We start from the raw sequence: 15,666 nt of genomic DNA, 5'->3' as shown, positions 1-15,666 counted from the left end.
AACAATAGTCTAGAGATGTGAATGAGAACATGTGGGGAAAATGGCCTCTTGTTACTTCTCACCAAACAGTACTTGGAAATTTGCATGTGCATTACTATGTTACAGACTCTGAGAAGTTCTGCACTAAAAAGTCAGGTTTAACTTCTTTAATTAGTCATTATAACATGTATTATTATGCATTACTTTGCAAAGCAGTGGCTCCAGAACATTGGGGGACCTGCATTTTGACTTGAGCCCATCAGGTGCCTCTAGAAACCTCTTGCTGAAGAGAAGGCATGCTTTCAATTCAGTGACATCTATAACCCAAAGCAATAATTCAAAGAGGAGGCCAGTGGGCTATCTCTCTGAGAAATGGGCACTTTTAAGACAAGACATTTTAGAGTTAGTTTTTCTGCTTATATTAATCATTCTGAATGAATTAAAGAGAGCACAGAAAGTGTACCAACATGTTAAAAATAGTATTTTCATAATCCAAAAGACATTGTCACAGATATGTTTTTTCAATTTATTCAAAAAAAGGAAGGAAAACAAAGACTTTTATGGAATAAACGGGTAAGAACATGAACATGTATATGCATGCAAACAAGAAAAAACAATCAGATAAACACCAGTGCCACTACTTGCAAAGACAAAAAAAAAAACATTAAATATTTAGGTGGACTTGTCTTGAAAACTTATTTCAATTCTCCATCTCAGATGACTTATCATAAACCAAAGGTAAAAGGGTCGTATTGTCTTTCTAATTCTAATTCCATTTTAAAATGAAACCAATCAAAGGTTTTGCCAACAATTGGTGTAAATCTTTTTCCATTCAGTGTTCCCATTGGCCATTTATAAGGGCAAAACATATAGAAATAGGCCTAAGGAAGCAGATATCAGATAAACACAGGAAGTAATTATTCAGCAGGAAATGTTGAGGGAAATGGATTGTTTTTGTTTTGTTTTGTCTGTCTTCCCTGGTGTTCCTTCAGGCTTGAGGCATCAGCAGTAATGAAGGAAGTAGATTTGTAATTGCAGGACGGCTGCTGTTTACATAGTGTTAGCACTAAATGTCGCTTAGCACATGTTTATCTTTAAAAACAGCGATAAACATTATTTTGAATTGAGTACCATTTGCAAAAAATGTGCTTTCAAAATCTATAGATTCTACTGTTTGTTTGTTTGTTTTTGAAATTAACATAAGGAAGAAAAATTCCATCTGAAAAGAAGGTAAGAGTTTTAAGCCCTGGATTGTATAGCTGGGGTTTTAATAACAGTCACAGAAGAAAAGAAAAGGTACCTAAATATAGTAATATTTTTCATATAAGATCTCTGTCACCTGAGCAAGATAAACTCAGGTGGTTAAATTGTTAGAATGGTTCATTAAGGAAATTGTTTTGACAGTAGAAGAAAACTAAATTTGTCATGATATTTTAAAATTACCTAATCTTTTTATTTTTCTGTTCAATATTTGAATATTCTTCTGTGTTTATGATCTCAAAATAAACCCTGATGCTCATATAAACAATCCCCAGGACACTGTGTGATCCATGCTCACTCATCTTCAGAAGGGAGTAAGAATTTTAGAAAATAGGGTTTTTTTTCCCCGTGGAGGATCATTTTATGTGAGGAACTGACTAGATTTTCACATACCTAATCTGGTGCTCAGACACAGTAAGATATAAGTGGCCTCCTTAATGTGAGGTTGGATGGTAAACAGCCAGAGAGAGCTTTCTACCAGAGACAAGGGTGCACACCCCTGACCCCTGCCCGTCAGTCAGGTGCACTGCAGCAAAGGGCAAAGAGCCTGCCTTGGAGTCAGTAGCCTTAAGTGTCTTGTTTTAAAAGGAGCTCAGCACCTTCCAGCACTCATGAAGCAAGCCTGGGTTTTCTCGCCTGCAAAATGAGGACAATAGTACATATCTCAAAGAGATGTAGTAAAAATTAAATGAAATAATGGATAAAGTACTTTGGATAATGGTTGACACATGGCTGGTATATCTTAACTCATACTGGCTGCAAAATTAGGAAATTTGGCAAATAATGTCCATGTTCTTGTCTAATAATAATTATGTTTCCAAAACCTTGAGAATTATAGTGTGAAAAAATTGTCTCATAATTTATTTCCTGTATCACGTTTACATATTTCCAAATTGTGCCAGCAGAACTTGTAAGCTGTCAGGCAATGACTAGCAATTCTCTCCTCAAATTTAGTCCCATATAAGAAATTGGACCAGACTGATCAACTCTTGTGTTAAAGAGAGTAAAATCGTATCTGGTCACATATATTCCACCCTTTCGATTAGGGTTTTGTGGCTCCAGAAATCTCCAGTTAGAATGAAGTTGTTCCCATGTAGTTAGCATTAATCAATTATGAAACATTGGCTTATTACATGTTTTTCAGATTTCTTTTCATCATTACATACAATTCAAATTACAGTGAGGCTCAGAACAATGAAGTTTGATTAAGGCAGGAAAATTCCAAAAGAAAAAGTATTAATAAGATAATGTAGGTCAACTGGAGAACACTGGGCAACCAAAGGGGCAAGACCCATAGGAGTGAAAGGTACAGAAAAGGAGGGAACTGGGGGCCAAAGAGAAGCCATCTTGTTCCGTGAACCTAGAACAAGCTCTGAATTAAATATAACAGTTAGGACAGGACAGTTGAGTTTTGAGAGTGTGTGTGTGTGTGTGTGTGTGTGTGTGTGTGTGTGTGTGTAAGAGAGAGATAGGGAAAGAGAGAGAGAGAGAAGAAAAGGAGGGAGGACAAAAGAGTTTTTCTACTTACCTCACTTTGTGGGATGTGCTATCTTGCTATTAATATTAAACTGGGTAGACGTAACGGAAGATTGCATAGAATTATCCTTAAAAATGTCTTGTATTTGCTTTGTCTCACTTGTCTCTCCTGAGATTACATTATTAATCACCAGGAGGAAAAAAAATGTCATCCCAAATGGATAGATACGGAGACTTGTATTGTATACATCTGAAGGTGACTTTACACTCTGAAAGCTAGAAATGATTCAGGATTGTATGCCATTATCTGGAGGGGTGCTTTTAAGTTTCAAATGAGGAATGGGTCTTGAACAACTTTGTATCTTTCAATGAGAGCAGTTATAGTTTTTTTTTTTTTAAATACAGTATTAGGCCAATACATTTTCTATTATACAGAATCATGTTTTGTTCCCTGAATTATTCTAGAAGAGAAACCAGCTTGCACCTTGAGAGTGACATGGTGAAATATTTATGTTACCACTGGATTTGATTATTAAAGTGCTTTTTGCTCATCCTGCAGGCAGACTGTGTCTGAATAATTCTGTGTTGGGGCAGACCTGTGGCTTGGTCTAGCAAGGTCTCAGCTGTGCTCTGTAGCAGCACGATGCTGAGGCTGGTTTCTGGGCTAAGCTTTGAATAGATTTTGTTCTGTGGAGCATTTATTAGGCAGATGAGTTTTTTGGTGATCTCCCGCTGCTCACTCTTTTACCTCTAGCTATCTTTAAAAATCTTACAAATCTTTTGTCTCTGGGCTCTTCATGCTTGTTTGTGACTTTCAGAAAGTTTTCCTGCAGATAATGTGTTTTCTCTGAAAATTGGTAATAGTAGGTTATTAGATAATGGCACTAACTGCAAAAGCTCTTGTTAATGTTAAAGTTACATCAAATAGCCAACAGGAAGCTAATTACTTGTATTGTTAAAAATACCCTTTCTCTCATCCATTTCTACGCAAGGCTTATCTAGCTTTGTATTTCAGATGTTCTTTTGAATCAAAATTAAATTTCTTCCTCATACTTAAAAGTAATGAAAAAGCAGCAGTTTAACGTTAAAGCTTCTTTAAAGTCATCTTTCCCATTTCTCTCCCTGCTTATATGTTTGAGGAACCTCAACGCTAGTTTTCATTTATTTCTTTGACTCTTCTTTTAACTCTTTGTGTCACCTCCCACTTTTTTGCTGACCTTTACTTTGAAGATTCATCTTAGCTTCCTCTGGGTTTTTTTTTTTTCCTTAATTTTTATTTATTTATTTATTTATTTATGTCTGTGTTGGGCCTTCTTTTCTGTGCGAGGGCTTTCTCTAGTTGCGGCAAGTGGGGGCCACTCTTCATCGCGGTGCGCGGGCTCCTCACTATCGCGGCCTCTCTTGTTGCGGAGCACAGGCTCCAGACGTGCAGGCTCAGTGGTTGTGGCTCACGGGCCTAGTTGCTCTGTGGCATGTGGGATCTTCCCAGACCAGGGCTCGAACCCCTGTCCCCTGCATTGGCAGGCAGATTCTCAACCACTGCGCCACCAGGGAAGCCCTCCTCTGGTTTTTATGTCCTCTTTCTTGGCTTTTTATTCCTACATTTTTTTCTTTCCACACATATTTTTAAAACATCACTTACAGCAAGTGTTCTTTAACTTATGTTCTCTAAATTGATGAATCCTAACTATAAATTTTATTCTTTATTTTATCATTTCTGGTTTTTAGTTGCCTATCTTAGGTCATTTATTTCAATCTATATTTTATCTATACATTTATTTTGCATTTTCACATACTTGGTTGAAGTTTTATACTAACATTGCAGTTATCTGAAAAATTTCAATATGATTTGGTGAACTAAAGATATGCAGTTTGTTACTTTCAGATACAACTGGTAATACAAACAACTTTATAAGGGGGTTCTCGGGAAAGTGGTATCATTTTCCACCGGAAGTCCTTAAGGACATTAATGAATAAGAGCATGTGCATTGTGTACATTTATACACACAATTGATAATTAACTATATGTAGGTCACATATCTGTGTCTTAATTGACTTATTTTTGTAAACAGTAATTCACTCCTAAATGTACTTTTAAACTTTCATATAAATTACTTTTTCATTGTTAGAATTCACAGTGACGTGGTTTTTGTTTTCTTGAATGTGTGTAAACAGTGTAATGATCTTCTGTTAATACAGTTCTCATTTTCTGTACCATTTTCAGCATTGCTGCAGAGACTGCGAGGCAATAACTCCACTTGCTTCCACTTTTCTGGGGCCACAGGATAGACTGCATTTCCAAGGTAAGTGGGGTCATGCATCTGAGTTCTAGGAAATGAATTGTGAGCATAAGGGATGTAAGTCCTGTCCTAGCCTGGCCTGCTCAGCTAAGAGTGAGGCTCCCTGTCCAGGTGTCTAGGATGGAGACACTCCAGATCACATTTGCAAGCCAGGGTTTTGGAAATGGAGCTACAATGTAGAGGGGATTTTTGTTCTTTCTCCTGAGTGGAGAGCTGCCCAAATGGGAACTTTCATCTACAGCAGCTGGAATTACTTTAAACCAAACAACATCCACAAAATAAGGCTGCTGGAATAAAATTACAGGATGCCTTGTTAAATATGAATTTCAGGTAAGCAATGAGTAAATTTTTTTAGTATAAGAATGTCCGATACAATATTTGGAACATATTTGTACTAAAAAAGTTTTAGTTTATCTAAAATCCAAAGTATTCTGAGTGTCCTCAGTGTTTGTCCTCAGTGTCCTCAGATTCATTTGCTAAATCTGATGACTCAACTCCAAACAGATACTATGCAATAGGAGGAATATTGGAACTCAGAGAGCAGAGATTATGTTTTCCTTCTTTTGCCCTGCTTGATTTTCTAGTTTTAGGTACTTAGAAAATACTCAACATACTCTTCTGTTTCAATGCAACGGTTTAGTGTAGGAGAAAAATGCCACTATGGTGAAATTTCATAACTATTGTTTTCTAAACCTCGCTCATTATCAACACATTTCCAATATTATTTGTTAAAACAGAAGTTCCTAAAGTATGTATTTGAAAAGTTTGACTAATATTAAAAATATAATAATTACTTTTTCTACTTTCTCATTTTTGGCTGCTAAGAATATTTTGATGATTTCGTCTTCTTTTTCAAATATGTATCTTGCTACATTATATGAAGAATTTCTTACATTTATCACACAGTTGCATCTCTCACTTTGCTGTTAATTTACCAGCACACTGTTTTATTTTTGGTAATAATATCCCATTGGTAAGCCCAGAGTCAAACTCTGCTTGTCTTCCAGGACAGCCTGGAATACTGTTGTTCCTTCATGTCAGTGTTTATTCTATCATGCAAACTCTCAGAGTCTTGTGAGTGGTTCACGCTTATGGCTCGTCCACCCTGATATGTCAGGTGAAAACCCTTAACCGACTAGCCTCTCAGACAGCCAAAAGGCACATTATTGCCACAAAGCTCGATACTATTTATTAACAAAGAGTGATGTTTATGCCGTCTTTACCAGGGGCCTACATGATAAACACATTACATATATATATAATTTATATATACACTTATATATTTATTTATAAGTAATCTATGTGTTTTCATATGTATATCATGTTTATCATTACATACCATATACAGAAAATTTATGTATATAAGTATATTTAAATAAATGGTCCCCCAAGCAGGACCAGAAGGTCCATACCGTGATTACCGCCCGTTTAGAGATGAAAAACTGAGGCTTTTAGAAGTTGAGTAACTAGTTGAGGTCACCATCAGCACCACCAACATAACTGTGTGTTGAATAAATAAGCAGATGCTAAGCAGTAACAGTGATAAGGAAGAGGTGGCAAATTCTATTTCGCATAAATTGGAGAGGGGGGAGCCTGGATCCTTGGGTGGCGAAGGACCTCCTCAGATCCAAGGTGACATGGTGCTGCTCTGCTCTAAGCACAGGTCATTGAAGAGTGTGCGGGGGGCTGGACAGAGCCCTAGGCTGAGAGTCAGAGGACTTGTTTGAATTAAAACTTTTCCATTTGGTGGCTGTGTGGCTGAAGACGTATCTCAATGTCTCTGAGCCTCGGTTTCCTTTTTTTCAGGAAGCAAGAGAATGTGCAATTACACAGATCTTTTTTTCACTCTGAAAAGATTTTTATCTGTCTTGTTCAGATTGGTTTGAGGAACTGTCCAGAAATATGCAACCCTCCTAAGAGACCGCTTTCCAATGGGGCGTTTCATGCCTCCTCCACCCACCAACGGTGGATAATATTGTTGCAAAACATGGTTATAGCTAATATAATGATGAAACAGTATTTTATACATAAAAAGTTTTAAATCTTGAGCCATTGAGAAAAGTTACAAATATTTGTGATACACATTGCACATATTTTCATTAATTTTTTTTTAAAATCGGCATTTTAAAAGGAAGGTTCTAGTTGATTATGAAACCTACTTAAGGGTCACGTCACCTGAGGTGATCCCAGGTGGTGTGCCATCAAAAATACTCTTTAATTACTTATATCATACTTTTTTATCAATAAATAAATAAATTTATTTATTTATTTATTTTCGGCTGTGTTGGGTCTTCGTTGCTGCATGCAGGTTTTCTCTAGTTGCGGCGAGCGGGGGCTACTCTTCCTTGTGGTGCACAGGCATCTCATTGCTGTGGCTTCTCTTGTTGCGGAGCACTGGCCCTAGGCGTGTGGGCTTCAGTAGTTGTGGCTCGTGGGCTCTAGAGTGCAGGCTCAGTAGTTGTGGTGCATGGGCTTAGTTGCCCTGTGGCATATGGGATCTTCCCGGACGAGGGATCGAACCCGTGTCCCCTGCCTTGGCAGGCGGATTCTTAACCACTGCGCCACCAGGGAAGTCCTTATATCTTACTTTTGATGTGTCCATTTTTGGCTATAGTTTTTCATCTAAAAAAGTTATAACTCAAAAGAATTACTATTTCCCTGCTTCAAAACATTCTCCATTTGTTACCCGTATCTCCATATACTATAGTATTGAATGATTACCCATTGGTTAACTCATTTGTTGATTTGAGGGGAAATTAAATGTATATATTTCTGTTTTGGAGACATTATAGATATTATCTTTAGTTAATGATTACTCACATGGCTCTAAATATGTTGGGCAGAGACTTATGACCAGGCAAAGTGTAAAGTTGTTGGAAAGGCTACAGGATCCGGCCCCATGCTTGGCTTACAAGGATGGCTCCCAGACCCTGTACTTGATTTATTTTAACATTCAACAATACCTTAATAATAGTAAAGTAGTAAAGTTTAATTCATACTGCTTGTCAAGGAAAAATCCTTTAATTTTATTAGCCATATCAATTACATATTTAATACAAAGAACACAGCTATCGTAGACAAAACCATATGTTCGAGAATGATGTTCTGGGTGACTGTCTTTTCTGATACTCCACCAGAGTCATTCTTTAAAAAGAAATATCTTGCTAGTGATAAAACTATGTTGTGAACTCATTGTTTTTAACTAGTATCTCTTGCTTTCTCAGAAATCTTGGCTCTACATGACTTCCTTGTATGAAGTAAATCTGAGCTTCCTATTAGCTGTGCTAGACAATCCTAAACGGTTTAATGGTTTTTCATCCCATCGCAGTTCCTGACTTGTATAGTCCTGCGTTTGATGAATCTATTCTGCGTAGCCCTCTTGTTGAAGCCACATTGACAGAATTCACTGAATTCCAGAATTTCTTGATGACTACATTTGTCACCAGACCCTAAAGTCTCACACTTTGCAAGTTCATGTGTTAGGTCTCCGGGGACTCCAGAGTTAAATAATTCAGTGCTGGGACCTGCTTTATGGCCATATCATCAAGTCTTGTCATGAGTTTGTATCAATGGAAGCATTTTCCTCAGTGTTGAACTCTCACCCTATCCCATGTGTTCCCCTAACACATTCACCTCACTTAAGTCAGGAAACGTTCTGCAATCATAGGAAAAGATTTGCTGTCAGTTGACTGAGACGGGACTGTAAATACCGGCCCATAATTTCAAGTGAGAAAGATGAAATTAGAGCCATTTTCCATTTTCTCTTCTCCCTCGAGGCCAGTTTTATGCAATATCATGAAGTAAATTTTCAGCAGCTCCCAGAATTCCACTTCTGACCCTTGCTCTGTGGTCATAAACACAGCAACTCCTTAAGGTTTATTTTATAACTCTTCAAGCAAGTCTGTGATTTGGAACAGAACACCCAAAGTAACACACATTGTCTATGCGTTCAAGGAGTACTGCGGCTTGACTCTAGAGATAAAGATTGAATAATTGATGTTGTCTTGTTCTTTGCTACTTTAGAGCCTGTGGTGGCGTAATTGATGCTGCCCTCATTGCTGCTTACTGTGGTTAGGTTCTTGGTGCCCATTTTATCCCACTGAAACGAGGTTATGGCACATAATTGCTGGTCTGTAGGGAATGATTTAGCCCTTGCCAGCCAACATTTTCTCATAGCTAGGGATATTCATTTGATGATGCTAAAATTAGGAAATTAAGAAAAATTATGATTGATAAAATAAATATTATAATTTCTATCACAATGTTGGCTTCGTGCAATGCCGTTTTGTGCTATTAAAATTACAATTAAACTCCATCTTCTCAGACAACTTGATTGTTGTAATACATCGGTAAAAGCAACTCTCATTCCTGGCATAGAGGAAATGAATAGCTGTGTTGAGATTCAGAGAGTTTAAATTTCTGGTATTTCTAATAATGAGCCATTTTCCTATTAAGGAAGGAAATCAGTTAAGTGCAACATCTCCACCCTAAGGGGAGGTTACTGTCTAGAAGATCTCTTCTTAAATGATTAGAAGACCCACTTCTTCTGATAATGTGTTTTCACTCTTGTTAAATCATATAATTGTTTAGTTTAATTATCAAATAAGTTTAAGGAGCTACTAAACCCAAGCCAACTATAGGCATGGTGAAGATGGAGACTATGGAAAATGTAGTCTCCAAGGCCTTCAAAGTACTTGCCAGTTAGTTGGGGCAACAGATCATAATATATGGAAAAGTTGAATAGTGCACAAGTTAATTATAACATGACTCAACAGTAGGAGTAGTATTACAAGACATTTGGTAATTAATTGACAAACGCAAGATGTCAGTTATTGCTTTGACTCCGCTTTGGCTTAGATTAACAAGTAGGAGTAAAACACACTGAATTTATCATTGTATCTGTCTACTTGTTTCTGATGTATAGAACGCAGCTACAGAGACAAAACCACATGTTGAAGACTGATGCTTATGGGTGTATCTTTTCCTGTTCTCCATAATTGATGCTGTTTTTAGGATAACAGCGCTAGGATCCCAGGTCTGCCAAGCCTCCCAACCTAGCTCTACAATCCCATAACAAGCTCCAACTGCTTACATGAAAAAAATTCTCATTAGAATCCAAGTCCAAATTTAGAGCACTAATGTCATGATTGTTTTAATACATGACTCTCTGCAAGCTGTTGGATCTCAGATATGAACAGAAGAAATGCTTATTAAAACCTTTGTCATTTGAGCTTTAGTTTCCAGAATTGAAGTGCAGATATTCTAATAAAGGATCAAGGTATAATGCAACAAAACACTCTGTGTTTATATTTCCTTTTTAAGTGAAGTTATCAAACACCACTTGAGAATTAGGAAGTGGTATTCACTTCAAGAAGCTTTGAACAATTTAAAACACAAAATATCTAGGGTCATGTCTATGTGACACTAAAACATAGGCTGAAATTTTTAAACAGTAATTTGGACATTCTTTCTTCATATGCCAAACAACTGGGGAATTTCCAAATATGATAATAATGTTTGTTTTTAATATTACATAAATACTAATGAAAAATCTCTCATGGTAATGTTTCCAGTATGAAAAATAAACTTTAGTGCCTCTGATAATGAACCCACTTTTCTAATTAAGAACAACAACCTTCTACAAAAACAGAAAGTTAGATTTACACACAGCATCTTTAGAAAGCCAGCAATTAAAATAAAGATGGCTGGAACAGGTAACATTGTCAGCAACCACATTAACAAAAATTAGCATTTCTTAATACAGACCCCTGGAAAAGCCTCTTGTCTCTGTAGAGATAGAAGTTTGTGATTTTGTTTCATGGGTGAGGGTGGAATGATGAGAAGGAATGATTCACAGCCCTCTGAAAAGAAATGTGCTTATGTTCTCTCTGTAATTCTCCCAGGGTTTCTCTTCCACATTTATGGTTTCTGCAAAGGCAGCTGCTTATAGCCAGACAAGGCAGTAGTGACCAGGATCTGTCAGGATATTCACAGGAGATGCCCAATCTGGCCTGGTTAACCTGATCTTCTCAAAAGAGTTTATGCACCATCCTTGACCAAAGCAAAAGATTGCCATAGATGCACCTGGTGCAGAGCTCAAGGTGGACCCCTCCAGGGCCTAGTGTATTTGCTCTTGGGAAGGTGTGCGTTTTACTGTGTGCAGTGGAACAGAGTATTCTTCTCACAACACAATGCTACTCCTTCGGTTCTTTCTTCATCTCCTCTTTGACTTTTCTTTATTTATTTCCTCCTCTTTCTTTCTTTTCTTTTTCTTTTCTTTTCTTTTCTTTTTTTTTTCCTGAAACTTACTCTTGGTAGTGGCCAGAGGAAAGAGAAGGGCAAAAAAGAATGCTTCTGATTCCATTTTTGCTTCTGAAAAAGACATCTTTTCCTTGCACTTTGATTTTATGATGTTGTGTCTAGGTTTAATTTCTTGGAAATTGGCTGGTATAATATAATATTTCTTTGGAAAAAAATCACTCCTGACATGTGGACTCAAGGGACAAGGAAATGGAAAAAAAGGGGGGCTGGAGGAGGGATAAAAAACAGTTTCTTGCCCTAGGCGTCTTTCAATTTCTGTTCATGGAGTAACTAAGAAAAATAAACACTTGCATGTTTCACTTGGCCTCACAGGTGGTCTCTCAGAATACAAAAGTGCCATTGCTAGTATGTTTTCTGTTTCTTATTTGATAAAATGTTACATGTGTGCTTCAGATGGCAGAGGATGAGGGTACCACCTGTGTCTTCTCGTACTTCCTTTTCTTGATGTTGATTGCATGTTGTTACACGAACATACCCGGAGTCCCAGCCTGACTCCCCACACTGGTGTCCACTGCCCTGTGTGTACCTGTGAGGAAATCTTCTAGCCACAGGAGAGCATACCCAAAGACAATACCTCTGCAACTGCCAGTGAGCCTGAAGTTGACCCTGGCCCTGGCTGCTGGCTCTGGCCTCCACCTACCAGAACTGAATCATGGAGAAATAGAAGATCTGAAGGGACCAATAATGTGTATGGAAATTGAGTCAGTAATCAAAAAACTTCCAAACAAAGAAAAGCCCAGGACCAGATGGCTTCATGGTAAATTCTATGAAACATTTAAAGAAGAATTAACACCAGTCCTCAAACTAAAAAGCTCTGCACAGTAAATAAACAGTTAACCACTATAACAACAAAAGCAACATACAGAATGAGAGAAAATATTTGCAAACCAAATATCTGATGAGGGGTTAATATACGAAACATAAAAGGAACTCATATAATTTGATAGCAAAAAAAAATCTAATTAAAAATGGGCAGAGGAACTGAATGGACATTTTTCCAAAGAAGACATACAAATGGCCAACAGGTATATGAAATAGTGCTTGACATCACTAATCATTAGGGAAATGCAAATTGAAACCACAATGAAATATCACCTCATGCCTGTTGGCATGACTATTATCAAAAGATAAGAGATAAAAGTTCTGGCAAGGATGTGGAGAAAAGGGAACCCTAATGGGAATGTAAATTGGTGCAGCCATTATAGAAAGCAGTATGGAAGGTCCTCAAAATATTAAAAATAGAACTATCATACAATCCAGCAATTCCACTCCAAGATGTATACCCAAAGGAAATGAAATCACTCTCTTGAAGAGCTATCTCTACTCCCATGTTTATTGCAGCATTATTCACAATAGCCAAGACATGGAAACAACCTAAGTGTTCATCGATAGAAGAAAGGATAAAGTGTGCTATGATGGAATATTATTCAGCCATGAAAAAGGAAATCCTGTCATTGCAACAACATGGATGGACCTTATGGACATTAAGCTGAGTGAAATAAGTCATACAGAAAAAGACAAATCTGTATGATCTCACTTATATGTGAATTATATAGACATCAAACTCATAGAAACGAAGAGTAGAATGGTAGTTGCCAGCAGCTGAGGGGTGGGGAAAATGGGAGATGTTGTTCAAAGAGTACAAAATTTCAGTTATAAGACTAAGTTCTAGGAATCTAAGGTACAGCACGGTGACTGTAGTTAGCAATACTGTAGTGCATACCTGAAAGTTGCTCTAAGGGTATAGCTTTAATGTTCTCACCATAACAACAATAACAACACAATTGTAATTATGTGAGGTGAAGGATGTGTTAAGTAACTTTATTATGGTAAATGTTTTGCAATATATACTTGTATCAACTCATCATATTTTGCACCTTAAAATTACCAATGTTATATGTCAATTATATATCAAAAAAGCTGGAAAAATTGTTGCCTTTGAGCACTTAAGAATGCAGGTTTTGGTTTCTGAAATAGTTACTAATCCTTTTAGAAATAGAATTTTAATTTGAAAAACCTGTGGAAGGGAAATTAGCAATATAAAATATATAAAAATATCTAAAAGGATAAAGAAATAGGTATAAATCATCCAAAAGAAAGAAGATGAGAAATGTAGACTAGGTGAAATAAATGCAAGGACAAAATAAAAATGTTTACTTAAACCATAGTTAAAATAACTGAATATTCCAGTTAAAAGACAGACATTTCTTAAACCAAGTGTGTGCTGTTCAGAAGTGTATAAAATGAGCAGAGACAGAAGATGTAAAACAATGGAAAGGGTATGACATCTTTATTTTAATTTCAAAAATTAATTTTAAAGCAAAAACCATTATTAGAAATTAAGAGAGTTTTTAATGATAAATGATAAAATGTTTTTTTCATATAACAATGATAATAATCATAAAATGATAATGATAAAATGTTTTAAGTCACAGAGAAGAAATAACAATTTTAAATTTATGTGTATCTAATGACAGACACTCAAAATACATATAAAGTACAACTTGACAAACTTTAAAGCAAAATATGTAAATCCACAACTATAATGAGAGATTTTAACAACCTTTCTCAGAAATTAATCGAACAATAAAAAACCAGGAGACTGTGGAAGATTTAATCAACGTGATTAGCAAACTTGTTTTTGTAAACGTATCTAGAATGTTGCAGCTGATAACTGAAGCATACGTATTATTTTTATTTATTTTTTTCATCTTTATTGGAGTATAATTGCTTTACAATGTTGTGTTAGTTTCTCCTGTACAACAAAGTGAATCAGCTATAAGTATACATATATCCCCATATCCCCTCCCTCTTGAGCCTCCCTCCCACCCTCCCTATCCCACCCCTCTAGGTCATCACAAAGCATCGAGCTGATCTCCCTGTGCTATGCAGCTGCTTCCCACTAGCCATCCATTTTACATTTGGTAGTGTATATATGTCAATGCTACTCTCTCACTTTGTCCCAGCTTCCCCTTCCTCACCCCAGGCCCTCAAGTCCGTTCTCTACTTCTGCATCCTTATTCCTGCCCTGCCACTAGGTTCATCAGTACCATTTTTTTAGATTATTTATTTTTAAGCACAAATAGAACCTTTACAAAAATTAGTTTTGTGCTGAGCCATTCAGTAAGTCCCAACAAATTTCCAATTCCTGTGCTGACAATGCTCTCTACCCAAAAGATAGTGATGCTAAAAATTAATAACTAAATTGTTGTTAGAAAATCCCCATATGTTTGAATACACAGCAGTGGAAATGAACAGAGACACTCCAATGTACAGCTGCATAGACAGATCCTCACACCTTGTAAGCCTAATGTTGATTAAAAGGAATAAGATATATAAGAAGTATTTCAGTGATTAAAATTTAAGTTCAAACAAAACCATATTGTTTAGGGATACATTCAATAGGTAGTTAAACCAGGAAGAAAAAAGAGAAAGAATTTTAATAAAATCTGGACTGTACTTACCTCTAGATGACTTGATAAAGAAGGTGTATGCTGGGGGCTCCTGGGGTGTCACTGTTCCATATGTTGCCCAAAGTGGGAATTACAAGAGTGTTCACTTCATAGTTATTTTTTAAACTCTACATATCTATTTATATATCTCTGTGTGTATGTTATATTTCATAATGCAAATAATATTAAAAATTAAGTGAAATTAATAACTTGCATTTTTGTATGAATTCTTTGGAAAAGTCAATGTATTTGTCTTTGAGCCAAAGGATTTTTTTAGAAATATAGTTGTCTCCTATGCTGATTCTACTGAAGACTCTGAATATTAAAATTTTTGTATCGTCATATGAGTCAGGAATAAGTTTGGTGCTGTAGGAATCTTAAAATCTTAGTGGCTCCTACCAGTAAAATTTTTGTTGTTGTTGTTCATGTCATACGAATGGGAGTTGGTGGCACTCCAGTATGGACAGTTACTCCGGGATCCAGGCTTCTCCATTTGGAGGCTCCACTAACCCAGGGGGCTTGGAATCCACTACTGAATTCTCTGTATTCAGCTTTCAAACTAGGGAGGAGAGAGAATAGAGAAGGTCATGCAGAAGTTTATAGGTGTCTCTGCATCAATTTGCTTCTCATTCCACGGCCAATATTGAGTCACATGGCCACGTCTCAGGCAAAGGAGGCTGGGAAATGCAGTGTCACTTGTGCCCAGGAGGAAGAGGAAACAATTTATGGACACTGGCCTCGTCTCTGCCACAATGGAACACACTCTGTCACACTTTTAATTTTGAGGGAAAATGTTTTCTCTCCTAGAATTCTATACAAAGCCATTCTACAAATTTGATCATAAGTAATTGATAGAAACTTGTAAGGCCTCTAAAAGT

General features: G+C 36.7%; 1 long non-coding RNA gene across 1 annotated transcript in view; it reads right to left on the bottom strand.

Moving 5' to 3' along the window:
• LOC309625729 overlaps positions 1 to 15,666 on the bottom strand; it is a 553,067-nt gene that overhangs the window by 386,014 nt on the left and 151,387 nt on the right. The gene's annotated exons all lie outside the window — the stretch shown is intronic.

The sequence above is a fragment of the Balaenoptera borealis genome (assembly GCF_965194805.1).
Source record: "Balaenoptera borealis genome assembly, chromosome: 3".
Lineage (NCBI taxonomy): Eukaryota > Metazoa > Chordata > Mammalia > Artiodactyla > Balaenopteridae > Balaenoptera > Balaenoptera borealis.
The sequence above is the reverse complement of the archived record's forward strand: the minus strand, read 5'-3'. Positions and strand labels throughout refer to the sequence as shown.